At 46.4% G+C, this 27,765-nt stretch overlaps 1 protein-coding gene across 9 annotated transcripts in view; it reads left to right on the forward strand.

Moving 5' to 3' along the window:
• Positions 1 to 27,765, forward strand: part of ESRRG (estrogen related receptor gamma) — a 508,248-nt gene that overhangs the window by 129,922 nt on the left and 350,561 nt on the right. For 4 of the 9 annotated variants that reach the window (XM_045861556.1, XM_045861578.1, XM_045861584.1 and 1 more), the window contains one exon: positions 21,517 to 21,610. The exons of the other annotated variants lie outside the window; for them this stretch is intronic. The gene's annotated coding sequence lies outside the window, so the exon portion shown is untranslated. The remainder of the gene's footprint in view (positions 1 to 21,516; positions 21,611 to 27,765) is intronic. 9 annotated transcript variants of the gene reach the window in all.

Genomic DNA, 27,765 nt, shown 5'->3' on the forward strand with positions numbered 1-27,765 from the left:
TGCTAATGAATCTTGCAGGTTGAGCTTTGATTCTCTTCACTCCCTGGTCTCCTTGGAGAGTCTGGCCCCCGAGTCTTCGGAGCAGTTAAGGGGAGAGGCCATTAGGGGTTTGGTTTGGTCCTCAAACCGCAGTTTATACAGCCACTGACAAAAATATTCTTCCACATTATTCTATAATGGAACAGATAACTGTTGGAATGGGGTGACAGGGGTCACCGCTGTACACCCAGGAGGAGGTCCTGTCACCTGAATGACTTGGTCCTGCCTCCAGCCTGGGCCACACCCCCACGTAGGGCTGGGTGACCTGTCTGTCTATTTGCATAATCTTCCTTCCTTGGATTTATTCTCCATGCCTGGGTCAGAAAATGGGGCTCATTAATAAACATTTATTGAGCACCAACAGGGTATCGTGTTCCAAATATATTCCCTTCCCCGTAGGCGTGGAATCCACAATGTTGGCTCCCAGCAGTCACCTCTGCCCTGATTTTGAGAAGAGTAAGTGATCTAAGCAATTGAAAGGACGTTCAAATGTTTGTGAACTTTCAAAGGGAGATAGTCCTTCATCTACAATGTCCTTTTAGATGGTCAGAATTTCTGAATGTCCTCCTTGTCTGGTAAAGTCTACTGACCTGTGTCTGGGATGCAGATAAGCCCTGGTGAAATTAAAGATACTAACACTCAGAGACAATCGTTCGGTTTTTCAAGTTAAAAGCATTTGTTCAGTTAGGTGTGAGGACCGTAGAGAGAGGGGAAGAAAGAACCTCATAAAAATTGAAGAACATTGTCAAGGTCATGGGCATGTAATTTGTAAAGTCATTTGGGTTCGGTGCCATTGTGCTGAAAATCCGATCAGTAGGCGAAGTTGAAGAAGACCCTGTTGTTAGGATGTGCGGAGCTTTCTACTGAAGCGTGGTAAATAATTGAAAATGCCTTTAGCAAATTCCTGTTTTAATGGGAAAATACTTTGTCATGCAGTTTTTCAATTAGTATTTACTAATTCAGATTGGTTTATCATTTAGCCAACTGCGCCTTAGATTTTTAGCCGTGCATTTGCTCTTCTTCACTTTGATTTGTGGGTTTCCCGGCCCAGAGTGAAACTTGGGGTGGTGTCGGTATGGTTTCGACAAAGGGTTCTCTGGGTTCTGCTGCCTGACGCCGCACCCGAAGGGTTACCTGAAAAAGTCATCCCAGGTGGCTCGGTGGAACCTGATTTGGGGGGCAGGGCGGCGGGGACGGCAGGGCTCCTCTCGCTCTGGCCTAAGGGGAGTGCAGGGTGAACGTGTCCCTTCCTCTGGGTATGAGATGGTTGTGCCGATGGCGTTCAAGCCGGAGCGTCTTCAACAACATCAGCTAATGCGTAGATGGAGACGTGTCCCGGAGAACTCATCCACATGCCGAAAACAAGGGGAGCTGCTGGCAGGCATGCAGGGCCCTGGAGCACCGTGGGGCTGGGCACGTCTCACTGAGGCCTGACTCTCCTGCCCCGGGGGGTGGTTTGGAGGAAAGATGCGCCGTGAGAGTCTTCGGAGACTGATCCCGGACACAGCGAATCTGCAGGGTGTGGGGTGGGTGGGGGAGCCGGGGAGTGAAGCCCAGCACGTGTGCACCTTTACAGTTGCCTACTATTTGATGGGATCTTAACGTCGTTGATGTGCGTGGCCGTGGTGAGTTGAAAACTGGCTCCCTGAAAGATATTTTGTGCCGTCTTTCAAAATCTGACTCTCCATCACATGGAATTTCTTTCCTCAAAAAAAAAAGTAACAAAATGTGATTAGTGCAAATGTCTGTGAAATTTATTGTACTATTAAAATCCTATTGGGTCTTTGTTTATGAAATGTATTTTTCTGTATTTGTGGTTTAAGGAGGCTTGATAATGAGGCTTTGAAGATTCATAGCCTCTTTTCTGTGGCTTAATTTAGGCTCTATATCAAATATGTAAAATAACATTATATCTTTCCACCACCTCTGTGGATCATACATTTTGTTATTATTTCCCTGCCAGAGTATTTTCTTCTCTTTTTCTCATAAATACCAAACTACTAATAGTTGGGGACTTTTTAATAGAAAGCCATTATCTAGAGCGCAAAGAAGGAGTGTGTCTCCCTCCTCAGGGTTGGGTGGGCCCACACTGCTCCACATTCCGTGTCGGCTGCCGCCCTCACCCCTCTGTGCCTCCTTCCACTGTAGGAAAGGCGCGTTTCATTACGGACTGCTGGTACCTGACTCCCCGTGGTCCATCACTCCGCTTCTGGAGGGACCAAGTGCCTCGTTCAGCAGAGTTGTCCACGGGGCAAAGAGATTGAGATCATCCGGTCCACTTTGGGAGGAGAGAAGAGGGCAGGCAGCGCATCCGTGACTTAAGGAAGCACCCGGTGGTTTGAAATCCTCCCTCCATTTCAACCTAGGGCAACGGAGGCCTTTCCGCAAGCACCGTCTTGGGTTCTGTGATGTACTTTCCTCTTGACCTTCATTGCAGCAATGACTTCACATTGCTCTGAGCATAAAGACCAACATCCTAAACATGGTCCATGTGGTGTGGCCCCGCCCATCTCTCTCAGTGAGCTCAGCCCTTGCTCCCCACCCTGTCCACCCCCCATCTGCTCTCTTCTACATCCTTGGATTTACCAGCTTCCTTCTGCCACAGGACCTTTGCAGCTGCTGTTCTCTCTGCTGTGGTAGCTCCACGCCTTTGCCTAGCTAACGCCTACTATTAAGGATCAGTAGTTGCCCTTAGCTGGCTTCTCTGGTTTGGTCAAAGCCCTTTATTACACACTTTCAAAGCATTTATTTTTAATAATGTGGCTTTGAGTAGGTCCATCTCTGCCACTGGACTGAAACCCCTCGAGGGCACAGGCTGTGTCTGCTTGAGCTTCCCCTGCGTCTTTCCAGCACCAGCCTCAGAGCCACGCGCAGAGCGGGCCCCTCGAGGTCCCCCGTGGGGAGGACCGGAGAGCAGCGTGCTTTTCCTCTCCCCCTCACATCCCCCTAAGGACAGCCCTGCATGCCTTCATGCTTGGCAGGCTGCCATCAGATTACTCTTATAGGTCGGTGACTCATTTAAAGACATTCATTTCAGGATAACGGAGGGGAATAGACAGGTCTTCATTCAACTTTTACAGAAGGGAGCCAGCCAAGGCTTTAGAATTACATAGTTTGATGCTATTAGATTCCCTGGACCCCAGAAAACATGGTCTAAGGCTGTCTTTAGATGACTGAACTGGCTAAGGGGTTTTATTAAATTTGCACCCCATTTCTATCCCGGGTGGCACCAGGAAATGTCACCCCCCCACCCCCTCCAGGCAGGGTTGTTTTAATTCTCTCCAGCAATGATGGCTCATTCCTCAGAAGCAGCTCCTTCCCTCCCTTGTAATCAGTGTCCCAGCCAGGACGCTACTCCTGCTGCCTAATGTCAGTTCCTTTTGCTATAATTAAATAAGCCCATTTCCTTTGTTCTTTCCTCAGGGAGAATCCGCTTTGATAATTATTCCTTAAATAGATGAATCATGTTTCCATAATGCCTTCCAGTTTGCAAAGTGTTTTAAGGATGCCATCTCATCAAATCTTAGCACAATTCGGGGAGCCGAGGAGTAACCCCTCCCCTTTCACAAAGCAGCCCAGAGAGATTAGTGCACGAACTCGTGGTCACGTGGCTTGGACCTGACACGGGTGGACAGATGGGTCTCAAACCCAGGTGTGCGGGTCTCTAACCCCCAGTTGTTTTCACAGTTTCGGGAGCCATCCTCTGCAGACAGGACGAGTGCTGTTCCTCCCAGTTCTCTCTTTGACTTACCACCGTCTTGTCACCATGTACATGTGTCTTAGTTTCTGATTCCCACACCTGTGCTCACGTTCCCTGCTCTTGCCTGAGCTCCAAGTGTCACATGCGTAATACCGGTTATAGAGCCCCGGAATACGGCATTTTTAATACAACTTAAGTGATTAGATTGCAGTGATTCCTTACGCCTCTAGCCATGCCTTCTGGTATTGTGCTGACTTTGTTTTTTAACAAGGGGATTTGTGAGCCTCACTATGCCGTTCATAATTTAGCAAAGAAAAAAGAAAGGAAGAAAGAAGGTCCTTCCTGGTGGGAACCCACGCTCTAGTGGCTGAGATGACAGGATGCCACACTTTACGGATTAAATCTCTAGTGCGTCCTCACCCCGCTCTCTGCCACGCTCTCAGACGAGGGGATGCGAGGCTCTCAGCCACACTCAGCCACGTCTTCTTGGGATGAAAACAGAGAGGAAACCAGAAAAAGTCAAAATCTCTCCTGGAGGTCCCTGCTTGGGGGTAACAGCCAGGTCACCAGCACTGGGCAGTCCTTGGAAAGTACTGGGTCCTCACCCTGGGGATGCCACCGTGCCACCGTGTTGCCATTTGTCGTAAGAGGTCTGCTCCCACGTTCTCCCAAACCACTGCCTCCCTTTCTCTAAGTCTGTCCATTCCTTTGTGTGAACTCCTTAGTTTAGAACTAGAACCAGCCTTAAAAATTGAACTTTCTATTTGCGCTCAGGTAAAAAATTGGGAGAAGGAAGCCATGACAATTTTTCTTTATTTGGTTATATAAGTCATGCCATGTGTGACTATTTTTGAATCACTAATGCATCCACTGGGTAAAGTAATTGCAATAATGATCTTGTAACAAGAACCAAACTAGGTATTTTTTAAAGAATGAGTCATCTGTAGCAAAGATTATGTCACAGTTTATTTTGCGTGTGTGTGTGTTTCTCTCACAGCCAAATGGTTTTCAGTAGCAATTACTGGTGTCTCAATGACCTTCTGGTTCAACTGAATTAAAAAACTTCAGTGAAGTTTTACTGGTATCAGTCTTCGCTGTCATACAGGTAATGGAGACCATGATATATGCTACAACAATGCCACCTATAGTTAGTGGATTCTGTTTAAAGCAAGGTAAAATTTTATATGTGCTGTCACAGAAAACAGTTAAGATAAAAGTCTGTTTGCCAGCGGTGTTCATGCAGCCCCTACTCTTCAAAGCCCTAGGAGGAGGTAGATGAAGAAATAGTAAGAGTGAGGTGCTCAAGCACTGGCCCTTCCAGGGAAGATGGAAACTATACTTTAAAAAGAAATTCTTAATCATCCTCCATTTATTTTTTGTTAAGGTATCATTTTGTGAAAATATGCTCTTTCTTTGAATTAGGTAGATTTTATCAACCTTTTCCTTTTCTGTTGTCAAACATAAGTTTCTTTTTCCTAACTAGAGGTCATAAAGACATTCTGTTATATTGTCTCTTAAAGTTTTAGAGGTTTGCTTTTCAGCTTTTAATTCATCTGGGATTTGTTGTTGTGTTTAAGATAAAGCAAGGTTTCTTTTCTGGATCATCAATTATCTTAGCACCATTTTCCAAAAAGTTCATCCTTTCCCCACAGAGCTGCGATTTACTTTGGTTAACAGACCGAGTGGCCATCTGGAGTGGTCCTGTTTCTAAGCTCTCTGTTGGGTTCTGTGGGTCAGTTTGTCCATCCTTGTGTAAATATCGCCCTGCCTTACAGTAGCTTACGGCATGCCCCGACGTCTATAGAAGGAGCTGGCAGAAGGAGGGACAAGTAAGTGTGGAGTGGTCATAAAAGGGGCTATGACAGAGCAGCAAAATCGATGAACCACAGCACTGAGTCATAGAAGCATTAACACTTAATGGGAAGAGAGGAAAACAACCCGAGAGAACTAGATGCAGAATGAGAGTATCTTGAAAGATCACCCAGAAATCTAAACAATATATTATCTAGAGCCCAATCTTGTGGTAAAATTTCTAAGAAAAAACAAAGGCATGGTATGAGCTCAGTTCAAACTAGCGCTCACTTCCAGTGAGGCGCGGAGCTGAGTATGATGGGAGAAAAGGCCGAGGGTCGATTTGAGTTGCTGTTTTGCCCAGGCTCCTTACTTAGGCTGGGTGGTGGGTTCGTGGGAGGTGTTTCTATTGTTATACTTCACATTGCCGTACATGATACATAAATCTTTCATATTAAACTGTTCAAGATAAAACTTGAAAGCTATAAAAACATGTACATTATAAGAACTTTATAAAAAAGCATATAAATATTAAAATTTTAAAATCTCCAAGGGACTAGAATTGTTTATATTCTAGATATTGTTATTTAATATTCTATTTGTAATTTAAATTAAGTAAATATATACTTCATTTATATATACTAGGTATATATATTATACTAGGTAATATATAATATTTATATATACTAGGTGTTTTATATATATATATTAGGCAAAATGATACCATATAATACAGTTTAAATTCTAGCTCTGGGACGAACTAGCTGTTTAAATTTAACACTTGACTTAAATACTGTAAACCTCAATTTCATAATCTGTAAGTGGGAGTAGTTCTTCATGGGGTCCTTGTGAGGATTAACAGTTCCTGGCACATGGTAACAGTCAGTAAAGATTAGTTTATCTATCTATGTTATTATTACTCTACTCAATAAAATCCATATATGTGTGTACATATGTGTGTGTCTGTATATATACTTAGGTATATATAATTTTAGGTATATATAGGTATATATAATTTAGGTATATATAATATATAATTTTTTACTTTGTTCTAGAAAGTATATTTGGTTCATGTATTTACTCAGCCTCATTAAAAAAGTTTTTTGGAAGCACAGTTTTAAGTTTTTCCTTTTAACCGGCTGAGCTACCCAGCCAGAGCTCATTGCTCAATACTTTTGACGTCACGGTGACGTGCTGCTCTTCATAATCTGTCGTCATAATCTTGAACTCTTTATCACCTTTAGGACTGAAAGTGTAATTTGAAGATTATGGAAGGATACAGGATTTCCTGTTTTTGTGTGTGTTTCATTTTGCTGTTTTCTTTTATTTGGTGAAACTTCCAGTGCTGTTTATCCCTTGTTTGCAAGCTTTTGACAGATCGATGATTGGCACGCGAGAGACACGGGAATTGTTCACGCCAACCCCGCTTAGCCTTCCAAATTTTATGATTTCTTCAGAAACACTCGGCCCTTCGAGGGTCTGCAGCTGCACTGTCAGGCGTGACAGGCTAGCTCCTCTGCACGCAATGGCTTTCTTTCCAGAGCGGCACCACAGGGCAATTTTTTGGAAGGCATTTTAAGGCATTAAAATTTAAGTTAAAACCCACGCCATATGCCATCGCCAGTGCAAATAGCTCCAATGAGGTGACAATCAGATGAACAGCTAAGTTCACACATTCTCAGGCAGCATCACTGCTGAGATGTCATCACTCTCTCCTCTGCCTGTCAGCAGGCAGGTCCCTTCATTGAGGAGAAGGCACGCAGGTTGACACGAACCATACCCACTTATAGATGACAACCCTCGATATGCTGAGGCATGCATCACCTGTGTGTTTCAGAGCCTGATCAGGTAATCAGAGTCTATTATTCAACTGGTGGAACGCTCGAGCCACGAGCATTGGCTCGTTTTATATGAGGCCCCCTTATGTACGCGTCTTCATCAAGGCATCAGGAACTTTGAGGGCATTATATTGATAATTGGATAATACATTCTGTTCTTGTTACCTTAGAAGAGGCCAAGATTTACCATGTTAAATTAAACAGCAAGAGGTAGAAATGGTGATGGGGCTTCCGGAGCACAGACTGAAGCAGACCGAGCTGGGTACCGATGGCTCCAACACGGGGCTGGGGTTTTTTCATAAGTGTCTTTGCAGAACTGTCCTGAGAATGGCCACCTGCAGTATTTGATGACTTCTTCAACGGAGACAGGCTGTACTGAGGTTTTGTACAGAGTGGTGTTACACTGAGTTGTTACTTAGGACATTTCTAATCCATGCCATCTCATAATTGAAAAAAAAAGTGATGCAACTCACATTAAGAAGTTCATAATCTCATAATTTAGGAAACTCTCCAGAGATGAAATATTGTGATGCCGCTTTACTTTCAAACTAAAGAACCAAGATGACAAGTAATTGATGCTCAGAGATACTTTCTCTTGCTTTAACAAGTAAAAAATAGGGCTGACCTTGGAGTCTGTAGAGAACTCAAAGCAATGCCAGTGCAACATAATGCCTGGTTCCTTTCTCATTTTGCATACCCTTCTCAATATTTTTCTTATTAGTCTTACAATTTGATTTTTTATTGCCTCCAAACTGACAAATCATTAATGGTGGACCATGTTGTTCCTTTTAGTATTTATGACTTTACCTGTGAAAGGGGCAGGGATTCATTCATTTCTCTAAGATACGGAGGAATATCTGAGCTACGTTTTATGTTATTTCAACATAATTTTGTCATTCTTTCAACTTTGCAAGCGGAGCCTCTGCTCATAGAAGAAGCCCTTTCAGTTATGATGATGTCACGTCCTTTCAGAGACAACGTTGTGACGTCACTGAGCCTGATGTGGTGAGGTCAGAGGTAGAGGAGGAGCAGTTACGGGCCTGGAAGACTGGGTGTCAGTTCAAAGGGGCGTCAGCAGGGCCAAGAGTGAGGATAAAGGCATCAGGGTGGGATGGAGACAAAGAAGAAAGAGAAGAAAGCAAATCCTAAAATATGGGCATTGGCATGAGCAGAAACTATAACCTCAGCATCTTCACACTATGCTTTGGGAAATTAAAAAAAATAACGTAGGGAAGGGGGAAAGCATGCAAGCCTTTCAAATGTTGCTCTATTGCTTTACTGAGAAAGGCTTTGGAGAACAGAGGGGTTACATAAATGAGAGCAGGTGCGATCACGCAGAGGTAACTACTCAGCATATGTAAGTGCAGTTGGAAAAACATTGACTTGCAGAGAACACTCAAAATTGGTCCCTAATGGCCTTGGGTTTTGTCATATGGTCTTGATTATTAGGCTAAAACTGCATCGCCGTGCCTTCAGTGCAAACGAGATGGATGAGTAATTACGTGTGCTGAATACCTTTCTGCAAGGAGGAGCCAGGGCAGGCCCTGGTCGCAGTAGCCACCGTCTCACCTGGCTGTCAGAAAAACTCGAAGTGGCCCGTGTATCCCCGTATTTATGTGGAAGAGAAAGGGGGGTGTGCCTCTGTGGTTTGGGCTGCACACTCATGCCTACATATTCACACGCAGACTGTGGGCAACCGGAAGCGGCCCAGGGCGAGTGACCGCCAGGCAGTGTTTGGAGAAGCAGCAGTCGTGGAAATGTGGGGTACAGAAATGAAATGGGGAGCTCTGTGGAAAGTCCATGACTCTGGTGGTGTCCACATGCTGGTAGCCGGCCCCAAAGCAGAGCCAGGAAGGACCTGGGGCTCGGTTTGAGATGTTGCAGGAAAGCGAGAGTGATTGGCATTAGCAGCTGTTGAGTAAACCAGCAATGGCTGTGAAAGAGCCATGATTTTAGATGTGCTAAAAGAAAACAACCTTCCTGGGGTTAGACTGTTTGCTGTTTTGCAGAGTGCTCAGGATCCTCTCAGAAGGTGGATGCAATGACAGTAACCGAAATTTCCATTGCTGTGGCTGCTGGGAGTAAATGTCATGGCTGTAAATGTCATAGGGTTGTCACCTCCACCCTTTATGATAGGGATATCAGGGGAGAACACCGTGGGGAGTAAGAACGAACCCAGAGCTCTGCCCCAAGGGCGTGAGACTCAGGACTGTGCTGAGATCCCAGAGACCCCAGACCGTGTCTGGGGAGTCATTCACCACGAGACTGCTGGGGATGCTGGCCTCGGATCCCGTGGCTTTCCCTTTCTATAAAACACTGTGTGAACCACGGGCAGTGAGCGGTGAGGGCCACTCCCTCCCACGATGAGCCTTGGCCTTCGGAGCCAGCCCTGAGGGCAGAAACAAACCCAGGTTTGCTGAAGGGCCCCTGGAGAGTCCCTGTGAGAGCAGATGGAGGTGTGAGAGCACACGGTTCTCAGCCCAAAATCAGCGCCGGGAGGTTTTCTGGCTGTGGCACCGAATTGCCACTTACAGCCCAGACAGCGTGTGCGTGTCGGAGGGGTTACGTGAGGCGGTTGACCAGATGATAAGCCAATCGCCCCAGCTGTTCTGATGATATTTTGATGCTTTTTTCTGATGCAGGAAGAATATTGTAAGGTGAGGAGTAGCCAGAACATAAAGGATATATTTTGTTTGTTTGTTTGTTTTGTAACTGAAAAGAAAAAGGGGGAGGGGGTAGAATGAAGGTACAGAACTAATGTACAAATGAAGAATTGACGTGTGTGTGTGTGTATTCCTGTGCAAAAATATTTAGTGGAAAGTGCCAGAAAACCCATAACACTCATTTTAGCATATTTAATACAAGCTTTTATTTTAGGTGTAAATATAGTGATCCGTGGATCTTTTATATCCATTATTATGCTGTACCACATGGTAATTAAATCTGGGATTCTAGGGCAGTAAACTGTGAGAGTTACACTCTTTCGGTACTGTTTTTAGCTTTCATTTCCAGTGAAAAATGCTAAATTAGTAGCACTTTACGATTCCTGATTTAGCTCTTTTAATAAGAAGCAGAAGGTAAAAGCAGCCCAACCAAACAGCTGAAGTCTTATCACAAGCCCCAAAGATCAATATGCTAAAAAAAGTATGAAGAGTTTTGGAGTGACAGCTTTAAAATGGAAAAAATGCCTTCTGCTCCGTTCTGTGGAATATGGAGAACTCTTTTGGGTTGCATGTCCTAAGCAGTCAAGAAAGTGATTTATTTGTATCACTGGGTTTGTGTTTATGTTCCGTGCTGTAAACTATGCCTATGGCAATATATCTGGATTAACGTATTAATACTTGCCGGTGCTACCTAAGCTTAACATGACTAATATTGTTCCAAGTGCAGTTTATTGGGCTATAAATAGTAACGTCAGTATTGACACTTGCAGTGTCATCTAAGTGCCTGGATAACTGTGTCTGATGCTGCTGCCAACAGTATATAAAATAGAAATAGTGACCACGCGTGATGTGTCATGGCCGCTGCTGGTGTTTCCACCCTCCTTTGGTCTGCAGAGAAGGCGCTGCATGTGTGCCGAGACCTGCCTACGTTTTCCTAGTGTTTATTGGGGGGGAGTATTCCATATTTCACCATGTATAATGCACTCCCATGCACAATGAAAGCACCCTTTCTTAAAAGTTGCCTTCAGGAGGCAAAACAGCCATCTGCACATGCATCGTGAAGGTGCTCCTTTGCCCAGGCGTTTCTGAAAGGCTAGAGCCATAGGTGAAATTATGCTCTGAGTTTATTGGGATCGGAAAAGCATAGTCGTGTCTACTCATTCATCCCTTTCGCCATTCACATAATTTTAGGGAAGCGCCAGCTCTCTGCCAGAGACCGTGCGGCTCTCTGGAGAGTCCGCCGTAAGCAGAGCCTGCCCCTTTTCCTAGAGACACAAAGGTTGGCACATTTTGCTGAGGTCACCCTTATGGAAAAGTTATTTCCCCCCCAAACTAATAGAAGAGGGTGTCAGATGCATCAAATGATGATGATCAAACACCTTTTTTTTTTGTTGGTAATTTCTGCTAGCTGGTTACAGAATAGGGTAGAGGCAAGCTCACGGAAATGCTCAGATATTCATGCACTTCTGCCCTTTTCACCTCAAATATCTTATTTCTTAGCACTGATTGAGTGGTGACAGGAAGATACCAGTTTGGTTATCCACAAATGATAGACAGCTTATGATGTAAGATACTAATACAGGGCATATTAAGTATATTGAGCATTATTCATCTTATTGGAATAAAGGTAAACCATTGTAACATGTTATTAATGATATTAAAGTGAATATAAGCGAGCACAAATTGCCTTCTTTAAAAGGTGAGTTACGGAATCGGCAGGGAGCTAGGTAGAGGAAGGTGATTTTCTCCAAGCCACAAAAGTGTGTGCCTTGATGGAACCTTTATTATCATGTGGCATACTTGGCAGTCAGCAAACCTGCATTCTTTGCATGTTTGCAGAGAGTGGCTCTGTGGTTCACGTACAGGGAACGAAGAAAAGGGGAGTTCCCAAGAAGGTTCCGCTCCCTGTTCTCGTCCACGCCCAGATGGAGGGAGCTGGGGATGGACGTGGCCGGTCTCGCCCGCTCGATTCAAGGAGCCGGCGTGACCAGGAGACACATTATGCGCCCGAGCTCCGGGGTGGTGAAGGTGCTGGGAAGGCGGGGTGCTCCTTTTTCTTCTAGTCGGTCCACCGACAGCCCCCAGAAGAGCGTGGAGCCCGCGTAGATGCCTTCCTCCCCACAAGTCTGCCAGAGTCTCTTAGAGAACGCAGGGCACGTTAAACATACGTGTCTGTTTCTCAGGCCCTAAATATATCTTTATAAATGTGCACAAAATGACGCCAGAGTGCGGCTGGCAGCCCAGGGACCTGTGAAGCCCAGTTGTTCTTCATTAATTCCTCATTGCCTCCTTTGTTAGTTGAAATATTCGGCTTTGGTCTAAAGAGAAGCTAAAAACCTTATGCAAAGAGCTTGTAAACAAACACCCACGTGAACCATCTGGTCTTGTAACACATACAAGTGATTAAGCTTCGGAGCTATGATTGTTAAAATTTTAAAAACACAACAATCCTGAACACCCCCACATTACACTCCTCATAGAAGTTTTCAGGGAGGAAAAACATGCGGGGCTTTATACAGTAAATAAACTGGAAAGATTAAAATGATCTTTAGTCTCCTTATTTCCCTTTCGCCTTTCCTTTCTTTCAATCATGCGTATTAAAGAAAGAGAAAGACTTAAGATGCAAACATAGGGACTAAAAATACGTTATTGTCCCACTACACTGAGTCTAATTGTGGTTAACAATTTTGAATGTTTCTTATCTTTACCTTCATTAGCATCATGTTCGCCCTTGATGGAGGGGGGCGCCTGCACGCGTGAATGTATGTGCTTGCACGTGCACATGAGGGGGTGTCTCGGTTCCTTCTAGAATATATCAACCCATCCGGGCTATTTGCAAATAATGAATTCATACTTTTTGTCCATCCTGACTGAAGAAAGTCAGGTCAGGGGAAATGAAATATGCTAAGAGCTCTCGTTTTAATTGTATGATATCGATACTGCCTTTATAGTTAATTTCCTTGGCGAGTCATAGGGCATATGGATTGGATTCTTCAGGTATTTCTAACGTGGAAATGATTCTAAATTGGAACGTTTCATTTCGGTGACGTCACTAGAGGGGAGAGGAATCAGCTGCAAACATGTGGGAAGAGCATCGCTCTCCAGATGATGGGTTGAAAGGAACAGCACAGAGAGCCAAACACTCTCACGTGAAATAAAAACTCTGAGTGAGAAATCAATACTATCTTTCTATCTCTTCAGTCTTGCCCAGCCCTCACCCCTAGATGTATCCTATCCGCTGGAGGGAGGAAGGACAATAGTGGAAAGCAGAGGAGAAAGAGGGTTGAGTTACTGTCATGGTGACCGGTGTGTGCAACAAACCTCAGATTTTAAATGGTTCAAACATGACACGATTCATTTTTTCTCTCGTATAGAATCCACGATGGGCAGTGGTGACTGGCATGGTGTCTTTCCAGTGGCGATTTGAAATCAGGGCTCCTTCCACTTCCTCATCCTCCCAATTCAGTGGATGGCGCCCAGGCTTGCCCCCGTCCTCTGAGAAAGCCTTTGGAAAGGGAAGTGGTATGGACTATGGTGTGGCGAGGGTTTTGCACACCAAGTGTGGAGACTTGTGCCATTTCTATTCTCTTCCGGTGGGGGAGAACTCAGTCACGTGACCACAGCTAACTGCAGGGGCAACTGGGGAATGTGGCCTGGCCCGATGCCAGCGAACAAGAGGACGAGAATTTGGTGACTGTCTGGCTCATCTTCACCATCAGGAGAAAAGAGAGGAAAAAGACAGGTGTTGATGAAGGGCTAGCGTACTTTTCATTTGCTAGGAATGAAACAATCAGTTAGAGCATTTTGCAGTGATGTGTTGGTAAATTTTGAGGGGGGCACAAAAATTCCTGATTTGTAATGTTTGCTGGTTTCCACGGTGTAAGCACGCCCACTCCGACCGCTCTCAGCCGGCCCGGCCCGCGTGCAGCACTCAGCGTGGGTTCGGGCAGAGAGGCACACGCTTGGCTCCAGCGCTGGCGGGACCAGCCCCTCTAACTCAGCATTTCACTAACGGATTCTTTTTTAAAAAATTTATTTATTTTAGAGAGGGAAGGGAGGGAGAAAGAGAGAGAAACATCCATGTGCGGTTGCTGGGGGCCCTGGCCTGCAACCCAGGCATATGCCCTGACTGGGCATCGAACCTGCGGTGCTTCGGTTTGCAGCCCGCGCTCAACCCACTGAGCTACGCCAGCCAGGGCTCTCACTAACGAATTCTGAGAAGACACCTCTGAGGCAGCGCATCGGTGGGGAGGAAGGGAGCATGCGCTTTTCGCATTGGACACAAGGAACGATTTCTCTCGGAATCATCTAAAAAACCCGTCAGTATGATGCATTCGTACAAAAAGCAGATGGGAGGCACAGTTTTTGAGTCAGAGAAAAATAGCACCAAGCACACGATGAGTCAAGGCCGCCCATCTGCACTGAAGCGTGGGTCTCACCCAGGCGAAATGTCAGGCTTCTCGAACAACTTCCCGAGGCGCGTACCAAGAAGTCCGATGCTTCTCCTGGGATTTTACATGATTGTTTCTGTCACTGTTTTCCACGGGTGGTGGTGGGGTGGGGCTTTGGAGCCGGAATGGATAATGGTGATGAGAGAAAAGAGAACCCAGGACAATTCCTTTGTTTCTGTCTGCCGGACAAGGTGGACGGTGGCATCGCTCACTGCGTGAGGGCGAGGAGCGACAGGAACTGGAAGAGCTTTGAAATTTAAGTGGATGCTTCCATCTCAATTGGCTAATTCATTATGATTGCTATTAATAGACCAATAACTATATATACTTCTGTAGTTTCCATGATGGCTTGTCTACGTTTGTGCTCCAGAGAATCCGGCCAGGAAATGATCACTTTGATTCATTCTTACCTGTCTGCTTGGTCCATGCAGGTGTGAGGCTCTTGAGTCCAAGTCCAGACGTTCAGGACAGAAACAGCAGGCTTCAGCCCGGTGGCTTTGCTCTGCCTGGGCATGTTTTCCAGTGTCGCAGTCTTTCGAGGGTTAAAGATAGAGACCCTCTTGAACTGGCGGGGTCTTCTGGGTCTACACTATAAAGAACCCCATTCCCTATTTGAGGCTTAATGCTTTGTTTCATTAGCAGGGCTACAAAGACATCACTAGATCCCAATCTCCATACTGACTGTTTGGACCACAGGCTGCGGCAGATCCAAGTCTAAGAATGAATTAAGTCTGTGAGGTATCTAGTCAGTTACTGGTTTATTTTAGGCCAGTCTCTATTTTGGGAAGCTACTAAAACTGGTCATGGCAGGCTCCAGTTAAGGAGCTTTCTCAAAATGTTAATCCATTCACTTGTAACTAGTGAGCCTTTCCAAACAGGCTTCTCCTCCCCCCATGTTTTTTTTTATTTTGTAACTGGTGGTGAAAAGTAAGCTCGTCTGAACCGAACTTTCCCTCTGACAACCGACCCCATTGAATGCTTTTGCAAGTCTGGTCTGCCAAAAACACAGATCCAGGGCCTGGCACGCCAGTTTTGATCCGGCCAGCCGTCAGAATCGCAATGTCCTAAGTACAAAGCTCACTAATTGAATTTCGTTCTCGGGACTGAAATACAGCAGCCAAGACAGAGAGCACTGTCGGCTGTTTTTTATGAGGTCCGGAGTGGAAAGTCATTTTTAAGATGTGAGTGATGCAATTTCTTGTAGCTTTCATTTAAAAGGCTCCTTGGTAAACAGTGTTTCAGATTAGTGTACTTGTAATTTAAATGAAGACAATACATCACGCTGAATCTGGAAAGCAAGGAGAAGTTTAGGAAATGATTCATTCCTTTTTTGCGTGTGGTCTACTGTAGAAAATCACAAATAGATAGGTAAAGAGAGAAAAAAAAGGGTTGTGGATTTTAGGAGACAAAATTGAACTATTTCTAACACCAAGTTGGTCCCAATAGTTAAATCTTTATTTTCTTCAAGCAGACGAATACATTCTGCCTAATTCATTTTTTATTTTCTCTCGGGGTCAGCTTGCAGATTTGCCTCAACAAAGGAAGCATCATGTTACATCTTTTAAATAATTGATGACTCTCAGTCCAAGCCAGCTTGAAGGAAATTCTGAAAATAGGTACTGATTGAGCAAATCAGTATGCCTCCTTCCTGCCCCCCCCTTGGCCCCCTCTCCCCTCTCTGCCAGGCTCCCCACTCAGCTTTGTTTAACAAAACCTGCTTTTCTCTCCTTGGCTTCTCCGCCTCCTTGGCTGTGGAGGGCGATGATATCATTTGGGCGTAGGTTTTACCTACCGCTGGGTACCCTCATTTATTTCATATCGTTCCGTATATTTTATTGAAGACAGGGGGAACTGTTGGTTTTAAGCTGACTGATGTAATGAAGAGCTCTTAGTTAATCATCAGACATGTTACGTCCTAATCGCCGCTGGAGATGGTTTGTTGGGACTGTAAAAATGGGGTCTCCAGCGTGGCCCTCTGCATTTGGAGTGTGTTATCTCCCGGGCTCAAATTACCCTGGCAGCCTGGCCAGCTGCAGCCTCGCCCCCATCCAGCTGTTTCTGCCGAGCCAGATACTGTGACCCGATCCGCGTTGTCCCCCCAGGGGGCGGGGCTTCTTCATCTCTCCTCACTGTTGGGGTCATTAGCGATCCGCTAAGACTTGGACAAGCCATTACCGCTTCCCAACAGCTGTGCTTGGGAGAACATTAGACTGGTCCACGGAGAACTTGGCTTTCCTCGTTGGGACTTTGTAAGTCACTCTGCCTTCCGGGGCCTTGGTTCCCTCCTGGGGAACATGGGGCTTTCTAGTGCGTCCTCTCCAAGAACCCTTCAGCGACTGCATTCTCCCTCCTCCGAGAGAGGAGGTGATAAACCAAGGGAAACTACGCTCCACTTCTCCTTGGGTTCATTGACTGCGTCTTCTGAGCTTCAGTGAACAGACTGCACGTACCCCTCATTGTTACCCTCTCTCCTGCCAGTACGTTTCCTTTCTCTCAGTTTTCCATATGTTCCTGCTCTCCTCATCCACATCCACTCTCCTTTCCCTTCATGCGAGTCCAGGTTCCAGGGTTACAGCGGAAGGAAGATGGTCGGCAGTGTGTTAGCATAGACAATCTGGGCCGACTGAAGGAAGAAATCACTTATTTGAAAACTATTCTGTCCTCACTTACAGGGAAGCATTCCCCTTTGGCCAGTTGGGAAGACGATGGCGTGGCGAACAGTGGGAGAGCTACACCTGGGCTCCTCCGTCGAGCTCAGTTCGACCAGGGCACAGCCGCGTGCTGTGTCCACCACTGAAAGAGCTGTGTCTCTCCTGGGGGACTGCAGTCTCCCTCACCCGCGGTTTCACTTTCCCGTGGTCAGCGGTGGTCTGGAAATACTAGATGGGAAATTCCGGACATAACCAGTTCGTAGGTTTTCAGCTGCTCGCCGTTCTGAGCAGCCTGATGAACTCTCGGGCTGGGGCCCAGGACGTGAGTCATCCTCTGCCCAGTACCCACCTCCCTTCTTCTTGTCGCATGGGCGCTGTGTCACCTCCCCGCATCACAAGAACAGGGCGGGTGAATACAACACAATCAGTTCTTCTGAGGGGTAGACCACATTCATATAATTATCATTACAGCCCATTGCTGCAGTTGTTCTATTTTATATTAGTTATTTTTACTTTCTTACTGGGCCTAATTTGTAAATTAAACTTTCTCACAGGCATCCATGTTCTGCAAAGAACAGCATAATTCAGTGCTCTCTGTGCTTTCAGGCACCCCTTAGGGGTCGTGGCACTATGCTCTGCAGATAAGAGGGAACCCCTGTATTATTCTCCACTCTCAAAACTGTACCACAGTCTCTGACATTTTAAAGCATCACGTTGATTATATTGTTCCATTTTCCTCCCTTATTCAGGCAAGTTTTGGCATGGTGGTGGGGGGGAGCTGAAGTAAGCTATGCCCCAAATCTTCCCAGTAGCTAACAGCTTATTTATACATGTCATGGCTGCCCAGAATAATCTTTTCTGATTGCCTGTTATTGAAATCCTCAAAAACTAATCTTCCAGTGATAAAACCTGCGCTGACCCCCAGAAACATCCTATGGTGGGAATCCAGAAGGCCGGGGAATCTCTTCTGTTTATCTGTTGCCGCCTGACTCTATACTGAAGTTATATTCAGAAGGATCAAATGAACTATTTGGTTCTTCTTTTAAAAATCTGCTGTCCATTTACTTTTTGAGACTATATGATGCAGAGGATTTTGTATCTGGATGCGAGTAGATTACAGATAACACCTCCCAGGAAGACCTACTCATAAGGTGTTAGGATCGAAAATGTGCTTTTCCCCGAGGATATCTCTGTTGTGAACAGTTGGGTTCCACTGCCGTGCTACTAGGTTTCTGTAGTAACATTATGTGCTAAATGACTTCTCTTTATATTGGCTATTCATTCGTCATACCAGTTTGGGAGCTGAAGAAGAGACTCTTCTCTCTCTTTGAAAGTAGGGAGTTTATTCTCCGTCTTCTAAGGAGGCGGCTGCCGCAGTACAGAGTTTGGTACAGTCCTGCTGCCTCGGTTCGGTGGTCTGGTGGCTGCAAGGATACTGGTCATTTAGTTCTTTCACGGACCCTATACGGAGGATGCCCCTGGAGCTGTGCAATGCAAAGTCCATGAGAATGTGTGTGGTATTTCGTAATCCTGGCAGGTCATTTTTTTGTTGTGAACTCACACGCACAATCTCCATCATGAACTGGGGCTGGTGAATTCCTAGTGAACAGGACAATAGCGTCCCAGTCTACATTTTAAAACCGGTTGTTTGTAATTCAGAAGAGTGGCAGGTAGGGCAAAAGTGAGGTGAAGATAGTGAGTTTCTAAGGTATCCACGCAAAAATCTCAGTCATCCTCTAATTGAGCTTCTGAAAGTTAGAACCATCTTGTTTTCTGTCCTCCGGTCAGTTGCCTGCAGTGTTGGATAAGAACTCTTCCCCAGGCTTGGTTGCCACCTTCTAAAACAGAATGAGTGTAGGGAAATACACACTGCATTTGGTAGTAGGAGGAGACCATTGAGGTGACAGGAACAAATGCCACACAACACTCCTGTGCTCTCTCATCACCCCCCACCCCCAGCCCTCAGTGGGACAGAGCGTGACAGGGCAAAGGCGGCAAGATCCCAGTTGCCCATGGGACAACTCGCTCATGTCCTTTTGGGCTGAAAAAGTCCACGATCATGAGGGATTACATAAATTAGGCAGATCTGTCCTTTCTCTCCTTGCAACAACTCCCGGAAGCCTTGTGCATGACCCACAGTGAGTCCAGTGACTCAAGTAGTAATTCTTCCTTCCTCGGACCAGGGCAGGGTCCCACCGCCGGCTGGCCGGGCTGCCCTGCACGTGGGGGACGTCACAGGCAGGAAGGCCCCGAGTCCACTGTCCCTGCTCAGGGGCACGTTCCCCGTGTGGGATCAAAAGAACTCGTTCCAAAACCTGCGGCGGCAAGATGAACATTAGTTTGAAATTTCATTGACTTCAGAGATGGGCTCTGACAAGTCATACGTTTTAAATGTGAACTTGAAGTCGCAGCCGCATCAGTCATGGCCATTGGCGATAATTCACCGACAGCAACTTATGGGATGGAGTGAGCGCCTGGAGGAGTTTTGATTTTTCAAATCTTTCCTTTGCACTTCTTGCGTCCTAGCTTTCTTTAAAACAGAAGTAGCAGCCTACATCAGTGCCCTCAGGCTTCTCACCCTTCAGTGTCACCTGGGTAGGTTCTCTCCTAATTATTTCTTTGTATTTGTACAAATTACAGCTTTTTTTTGTTTTGTTTTGTTTTGTTTTTGTTTTTTTAAGATTTTTATTTATTTTTAGAGAGGGAAGGGAGGGAGAAAGAGAGAGAGAGAAACATCAATGTGCAGTTGCTGGGGGTCATGGCCTGCAACCCAGGCATGTACCCTGACTGGGAATCGAACCTGCGACACTTTGTTTCGCAGCCCGAGCTCAATCCACTGAGCTACACCAGCCAGGGGTAAATTATAGCTTTTTAACAGGCCTCCTAGAAAGTAGGAGGCCCGCTCCTAGAAAATCAGTAGGGTGGGATTCTCTCAAGTCATCTCGGCTTCTTTCTCACTCAGGAGTGTCGAGGAAACATTCTCCAATTTCTATTTGCAAAGTGCCTTTCTTCTTGGTTCCAGACCCTGACAGATTCCAGCCTACACGGGAAGCCTCCTTGTTCTCTGAGCTAACTTGATCTTCAGCTCCCCCTAGGCCAGCATTTATGTTAAAATCATCTCTCCGATGTCTCGTACTCAAATACTTTCTCTTTGCATTAAAGCAAATGACTGGAGTTTGATTTCAGTTGCTTTTTGGAGTCCTGGGGTCTGCAGGCAAAGTGAGAATTGAAACCTCAATCTCGTTTCGTTGTCAAGCATTTTGTTTTTAACTTCATTCTTTAAAGAAAGGGGGCGGAGCTGTGGTCTGAAGGGTGGCGTTGGGGAATACACTTTACAGCTCTCCTGACAGTCTTCCCGCCACAACCCAGGCGTCACTGTGACGTGTTCACGCCCCACAGTCTGCAGCTACCCCAGCCGCGCCTCAAGGGCTGTGACAGGAAATGGCCTGGTGCCCCTGATCACTGAGTGTCCCCCCCATCTTTTACTTAACACACTGCACCAGAGTGTGCCCCAAACAAATTGTCAGGGACGCTTTTGCTGTCTGTCCTTTTTCTCTCCTCCCTTCTCCCTTTTCTGGGCTACAGGTGCAGCGCAGAATCTGTCCCCTGGAGAGCTGAGAGATTGCTTAGTTGCTCTGAAGTTTATCTTTTAGATGAGGGGAAAGCTATCAATAGCGTTCAGTTAAATCATATGGAATTGCCTTTTTGTAGGTCATGATTGGTAGGATATTGGCAATTTCATGAGGTTCACACTAACCGCTTCCTCCGATGGCCATCCTACCTAAACCAGCCTCTCACAATGCACATTTGGTTAAAACCCACCATGGAGTTATTTATAACGGAAGCTTCAAGTTTTTCCAATCAGGAACCTCTGCTGCTTTCTGTACCTCTTCTCTCTTTTTTCTGAGGCTCAGAAAAATCAGAAACAAAACCCTTCTATTTGGGGAAATTCATATATTTTGAGACTGATGGGAAATAAGTAGAAAGTCCTTGGTCCCTGTGGTAGATTTTTTTCCTCTCTGAAAGTTATAAATGACTGTTATAATGGAAAATGCTTTGAAATCTTAACCGGAGCATTCACTATAAATAAGAGAGGAGCAGAAGAATAATAAATCTAATAAAGCTGAGAAGGAGGAAAACTTAAAATAAGAAATGAGGGCTGTAGGTTACTTTGAGTGTTAATACAGCCCTGAGTATATATATAAATGCGGGAAAATCAAAACCTCACTAAAGGCAGAGTGGACTAAGTTATAGATATTAGCATGTGCTTAACTCTGTTGCCTGGGAAGTTCTGTTAAATGCAGCAGCCACAGAAACTGACCTCACTTTTTTTTTATTTTTCCTTTTGGGTTGGATCCTTGCTCACGTCGTGTAAATGAATAGAGCTGACCGATTTACTGGTTCATCAACGAAACACTATTAAGTTATGAAGATGTAAGGGGAAACAATCCTACGTAACACTGTCGCAGTTTGAAAGGTAAGCTGTTCCCCACGAGGTTAGGGATGCCGACGCCCCCTTGGCAGCGCTGCCCACTGCTGGGGTCCTGGCAAGGATTTCGTTAGAAAGGTTCTTGGGCTCCGTGCGTGTTTCCCTCCTTTAGGCTTTTCAAATGCGAGAGACGTTTTCTCTCGTGCTTGTAACATGTCTTATTTCACGGGCTACTCCGACCTGTTGGACTCGGCTGAGTGTGTGTTGCGGTGACCCCGAGGCTTGTATGGAAAGGTTTTGCCCCTCTTGTGTGATCGTGTATCGACCACTGTTGTCACTGTCAGGTGGCTTCTTGATTCCTGTCTTTGGGTGAGGGACAGGAAATCAGACATTAATCTTCTGGATGTGGTGGCCTGTGCTTACGCTGGGAAGCCTTCTCTTCCTAATTCTACCTTCTGTGAACTTAGAAAAGTTCTTGGCCTGCTGTCAGTTCTCCCCAAGTGCATCTGGATGTGAAGTCTCCTTCACTCCGGTTTTGAGGGAAAAAGTCACGTAATATCTACCTCTCTCGGGCACTGTCGGTTACTCAGTTGGCCTCCTACCCAGGCAGGAGGCAGGTCCTACACCTGCGTGGATCCTCGGACCTGTGTGATGATGGTCACGCAGGATAGGAGCGTGGAGGGGTCTTTCAGTGGAGAGGGGCTACACCTCTGTGTCACCCTCAAACCCGCCCACCACTCAGCAAAGGGGACGCACGGCAGCCTCAAGTGGTCAGCTCTTCCAAGGCAGAATAAGCGACCCCTTCACTACCCGCCAGTCCCTACCGCAGAGCCTGGCCCTCAGTAGGTGTGCGGGAGACCCATGTACAGTTGCCGGGGGCGACGCCTCTCAGTTCCGCTTAGAACGGAACCCACCGGAGTCAGTCCGATGTTCTGAATGCGTTCAGCAGATTGCTGCCTGGATGTGGGAAGTGGCACTTTCGGAGTTGAATTACCTTTTTCATGGCACCCACGTTGCTTTACCTGCACATTGAGGATAATGTAGGCAAGGGGAGACTTACGTTTCCATGTGAAATGGACTGAAATGAGCGTGGTGTTCCCTCTGCTCCTTCAGCTCCGACTGTCATAAAATGGGGGTCTGGCCAAAAACCATTCGGTTACTTGGTTCTGGGGTGTCATCTGTTGTTTTGTGTCGCGTCAGTTCAGTTTTAATTATTGGTGATACTCAAATCTGCGCTCCTTAAAAGCTGCAGGTGCGCCCTGCTGTAAGAGAACTGGGTTGTGCTTCCAGTTCTTGCGCTCCCTGCCGTTGCAAGAAGGGGCAATCATTTGCACACTAAAAATAGCTGGGCTTTATAAAATAATTTATCACAAGATTCCCTTAAATAACCAACTCTCTTGGAGCACTTAAAATATGATTTGATTTGAAAAACCAATGTCCACTGACTCAACTTTTCAAGAACGCATCTGCTTTGCAATGTGGGGGTGGGGGGGTCAAGCCGCAAGGAATGAGGGTCTTAAGCGAGCTGAAGAGGAATTCATTTTCATTTAGGAAAGCATTTGCTTTTCTAGAATTTCCCAGGGAAAACACCTTCACCTTTATCTCCTCCAGAGTACGTAAGAAAAAAAAATAAAGCAAGCCAATTTGAATTTGGAAAAGATAAATCTATCTGGTCGGTGGGTTGCATCCTGCATTATGCATGTGCGTAAAAGTAAGGTTCGCTTTGATCCTGACTATTAAACGTTTATTTTTAAACTCGGGCTGGGCAGGGATCCAGCGATGCTCTTTCCCCTCCGGCGCATCCTGGCTTCAGGGCCGCGGCCCGGCTGAACGCAGCCGAGGCGCAGGAAGTAGCTGGAAAGTGTGGACACTTGATGGGCGCTGAGGTTTTCTCTTCCCCCTTCTTCCCCTCCATTTCTGAAATTCAAATTGAATGCAATTTTCAGCTCATTTGAGCCAGAATATACTGTTGCTGAGCTTCAGTGGCTCTTAAATTCAAACTCGCGGGAGAAAACAGATATCATCTGTCACCGAGGGTGGGAGGGAGGAGGCGCCCCGCATCTTATTCCTGGGAGGCAGAGCTCCGGTGACTAATTCAGGCCTTTCTGACTAATCGACTCATCATTCACCTGCAAACTTATCAACTAATCAATGAAACCTTTAAGACAGTCATCTTATGAAGTCTGGGAGCAGGATCCCTTTTAAAAAATTATTCAAGTCTATATTTTCGCACCCTTGGTATTTGAATACCTAACCTTTTTTTTGTTTGCAACCTGAGTCAAAATATCACGGCAATCTTTTTTTCGGCCCTTCCTGCCTGTGTTTATTGTCTCTGCCTTTAATGTCTTTGTCAATGCTATTTATTTAAGACTGAGAATTAGCAGGAAGCTTACTGCTGAGTTAAGTGGGACCGACATTTTGAGCCTTTTCTTCACCACACTGATGTTCTGGAAAAAAAAATTCTTCTTTCTTGGGGCAAATGTAAGTACCATTTAAACCAGGAAAAGAGCTCATACAGTCCTTGAGTTGGCAGGTGTGTGTTATCGGCAAGGCGAGTGTGTTGGGAAGGCTGGAGAAGGTTCCTTGGCACACTGCCGGCCACCAGTGTGTGCTCAGGATATGCGAATGAACTTGAACAAGCGATGCCTGCAACCCCTCCCCTGATGTCAGAAAGGACACGATGTGGCGATTCCGGGTCTGAAATGCAGGTTGTGGTCGCCAGCGCTGGTGCCGATTTTGACTTTGTTCGTGTACGTCTGAATTCTCCTGGAAGTGTGGGGCCATGAGCTCTCTCGCTCTCTCTCTCTGTTTGGTTCAGGTCCCTGAGAGACAAATTTGTTTTCGATGTTATTTTAAAGTAAGTGGGAATAAGACAATTTGACTTCTAAAAACTATCATTTCTAATGAAGTGAATTTATATATCATCATGCGTGAAGGAGTTTAAAAACGTTTTGCAGTGAACGCGTGATGGGGCCATATTTGTGTGTGTGTGTGTGTGGAGTGTGTGTGTTCACATCTCTCCAAGGTGTCCAAGAATGTGACAGCAGACCTTTTCAAACGGGTTTCCACATAAAGGCGCCCGCCACTTTCCTCTCTTAGTGGTAAGGTGCTCTTGCATTCGGTCCTCGGCCGAAGACATTTATTTCCTCCCCTAAGAAAGAGCACCCTGGCTTGTTAACCTGCTTTCTCACTGCCACATGTCAATACCACCGCAGGGACCAGAAGGCTGCTTCTTTGATTTGGCTCTAAGACACCATCCTTAGTTGGGTTGAGGGTGGGAGGGAGGGGAGAGGGAAGGAGGAAGGACTTAGCCCGGCTTCCTGAGGCGGTGCCAGAGGAGGCGGCAGGGGAGGAGCCGTCTCCACCAAAGGAGATGGCAAGTCTAAGGGACGAGACAACTCTAACCAGTCAGTAGTTTGGCAGAGCGGGGGAGGGGAGGCCCTGCAGGTCCAGGGACCACATGCTGACTATCAGGAGAGAACCATTTTCCTGAATTTTTCAAAAGTTTAACAAAGAATAGGGATGGCTTCTATGGTTAGAAAAAGAAATTTTAAGTGAAGAGAAAAAAACCTGTGAGCCTGGGATGAAATAAGGGGATAATACGTCAATAAGGAGAAGAAACACCCCCTCCCTCTCCAAAATACTAGGGATGGGACAATGGGGACAGGGATTCTTGCTTGAAGATTAGGAGGCCTGTACACGTCGTCTTCACTATCCACGTGCTTTCCTCTAGTTATGTTGGGACCGGATGGTGACCGGTGCCTCCTAACTGAACTTGGCCTTCAGCCTTTCAACGTTCAGGCCTCACTGCGGGCCGCTCCAGCATCATATCCCATTATCCATAATGAGGTCCTTCTCGACCCACCTGGCACCAGAACTTCCCAGCATTGCCCCTCACACACTGCGAGCCTGACCACACCACGGTGCTTCCAAAGCATGACCGTATTTCACGCTCAGTATGCACGCGCATCAAGTGCAAGTCCTTCTGCTGTGCCCCTGCAGTGAACACAGTCGACCCTTGAGAAGCTCGGGCTTGAACTGTGTGGGTCCACTTATACGTGATTGTGTTTCAGTCCACGATCTGAACTGCACAGCCCGATCGCCCGCGTAAACTTGCAATCTCAGCAAATGCAGTGTCGTACTGTCAAGGTAATCCCCCCCGCTTACGATTTTCCTTGCCCTTTTCTTCCCTCTAGCTGGCTTTATGGTAAGACTGCAGTGCATAATACACATGACAAACCGGATGTGTCTTAACTGACTGTTTATGTTATCTGTGGCCCTTTCAGGCAGCAGTAGGTCATTACTAGTTAAGTTTCAGGGAGTCAAAAGTTATGCACACATTTTTTATTTTGTGGGGGTTCAGTGCTTCTAACTCCCACATAGTTCAGGGGTCAACTTTATAATGGTAGATGTCAATTATATCTCAAAAAAAATAAAAAAACCATAACCACTAGGGTGCCTTCCGTGTTCCCTCCATGTACTTCATTCACACTCATGGTCCCTTCTGTCTGAGGCTCCTTCCGCAACTCCTTGTCATGCCTGCCAGAACCCCACTAATCCTTCGAGGCTTGGCCTAACCTTCACCTCCTTCCTGTGGCCTTCCCTGACCCCTCCGGGTAGAAGAAGCCTGCGTGTCGAAACATGCACTGGTACCAGGGAAATGGCGAAGACCAAGGCGAACTGCGCAGAGAGAACGGATGATGAGCCAAGTTCACCGCTTCCTTCGAATGTCGTGACCAGAGAGCCACGTGGGGGCAGAAGAGACCTGAGGGTGTCTGCAGCGGAAAGAGGTGTGAGGACAGATGTAAGATGCAGGAGCAAGAGAGGGACACTTGAGAGAGTGAGTCAGAGAGAGGTGCTCAGGGGCTGTGAGTCAGAGAGGAAGATTACGTAATGAACTTGGCACGGTGGCCCTGAAGTGAGGACAGTGGTGAGGACGTGGGCCCTGGGCTTGGAGAGGGGAGAGAACCCAGTGACACCGGGTGGCACCTAATAATTTGAGTGCGGTAAGAGTGACCTGGTGTATGTGGGTGGGGGGCAGTGGAGGGGTCCCCTGGGGAGGTGGCAATCCAGCAGTTATGCATGACGACATCGGGAGGGAGGATGGCATAGCAGGCAAGGAAATGGATCGCAGACTTGGCATCTCTGCAGGCAAATGGCATTGCTAACCTGGAGATCTGGTTCAGTATCTTCCTTGGATGTTCAGGGAAAAAGTCTGAAATGCTCAGCGTCATCTCTCCGGCCAACTGCGGTCCACTCTCTGCCTGCCTTTCGGGCCTCTTCTGCTGTCTCTGTTCCCTCCTGGAACCCCAGCCCAGCCACAGTGCTGTCCATGCCCTACCCCTCGCATGCCCTCTCCCCTGCGCCCACAGCTCTCTCCATCTGGAACATCCTTCTGCTCTTTACTTAACTCCGATTCAAATTCTAGGCCCCAACTTAAGATCTTTTCCTCCAGCCTTCCTCCTGTGCCACCCACTACCTGAGGTCTTCATGGCCTGCTTCCAAGCACTCGACTCTCCTTTCCTGACCTTTCTGGGGCCTGTGGGTGCCTCCTGACGGTCCTTCGTCTAGGTGGTGAGTCCCAGGACTAGTGTCTTCTAGGACTGTGCCAGTCAGAGGAGTTGCCCAATACATATCTCTTGAGCGAGTGAATAAAGGAAGAAATACAAAGTTAAGTGACAACTTTTCACCGCCAGTTATTGGCAGAGCCCGACCTGCTGCTTCTCAGGCTAAGTACCAGCAGTCTGGATTCAGGTGTGACTCGAATATTCACATGCAGACTTGGGAGACAGTGGTTGTGGTGTTCCCTATTATTTGAACCATCTCTAGTGTGCGTTTCAGGACATCAAGTGCATTCACATTGTGGTGCAACCGTCGTCCCCGCCGCCCACCTCTAGGACTCTTGCGTCATCACAAGCTGACACTCTGTATCCATTAAACAATAACACCCCCCATTTCCCTCTCCCCTGAGCCCCTGGCATCTGCCGTTCCGCATTCTGACCCCGGGGCTTTGACCACGCTGGGTACCTCACATAAGTGGAATCACGTCATATTGTTGGGCTGATTTTACTCACTATAATGTTCCCAAAGTTCTTCTATGTGGTAGTATGTAGCAGAATTATTCTCCTTTTTAAAGCTGAATAATATTCCATGGTAAGTGTATACCAAATTTGATTTTCGCACTTATCCGTGGAGGCAATTTG

This window comes from Phyllostomus hastatus, unplaced genomic scaffold, assembly GCF_019186645.2.
Source record: "Phyllostomus hastatus isolate PE091 unplaced genomic scaffold, TTU_PhHast_1.1 phas_contig_148, whole genome shotgun sequence".
Taxonomy (NCBI): domain Eukaryota; kingdom Metazoa; phylum Chordata; class Mammalia; order Chiroptera; family Phyllostomidae; genus Phyllostomus; species Phyllostomus hastatus.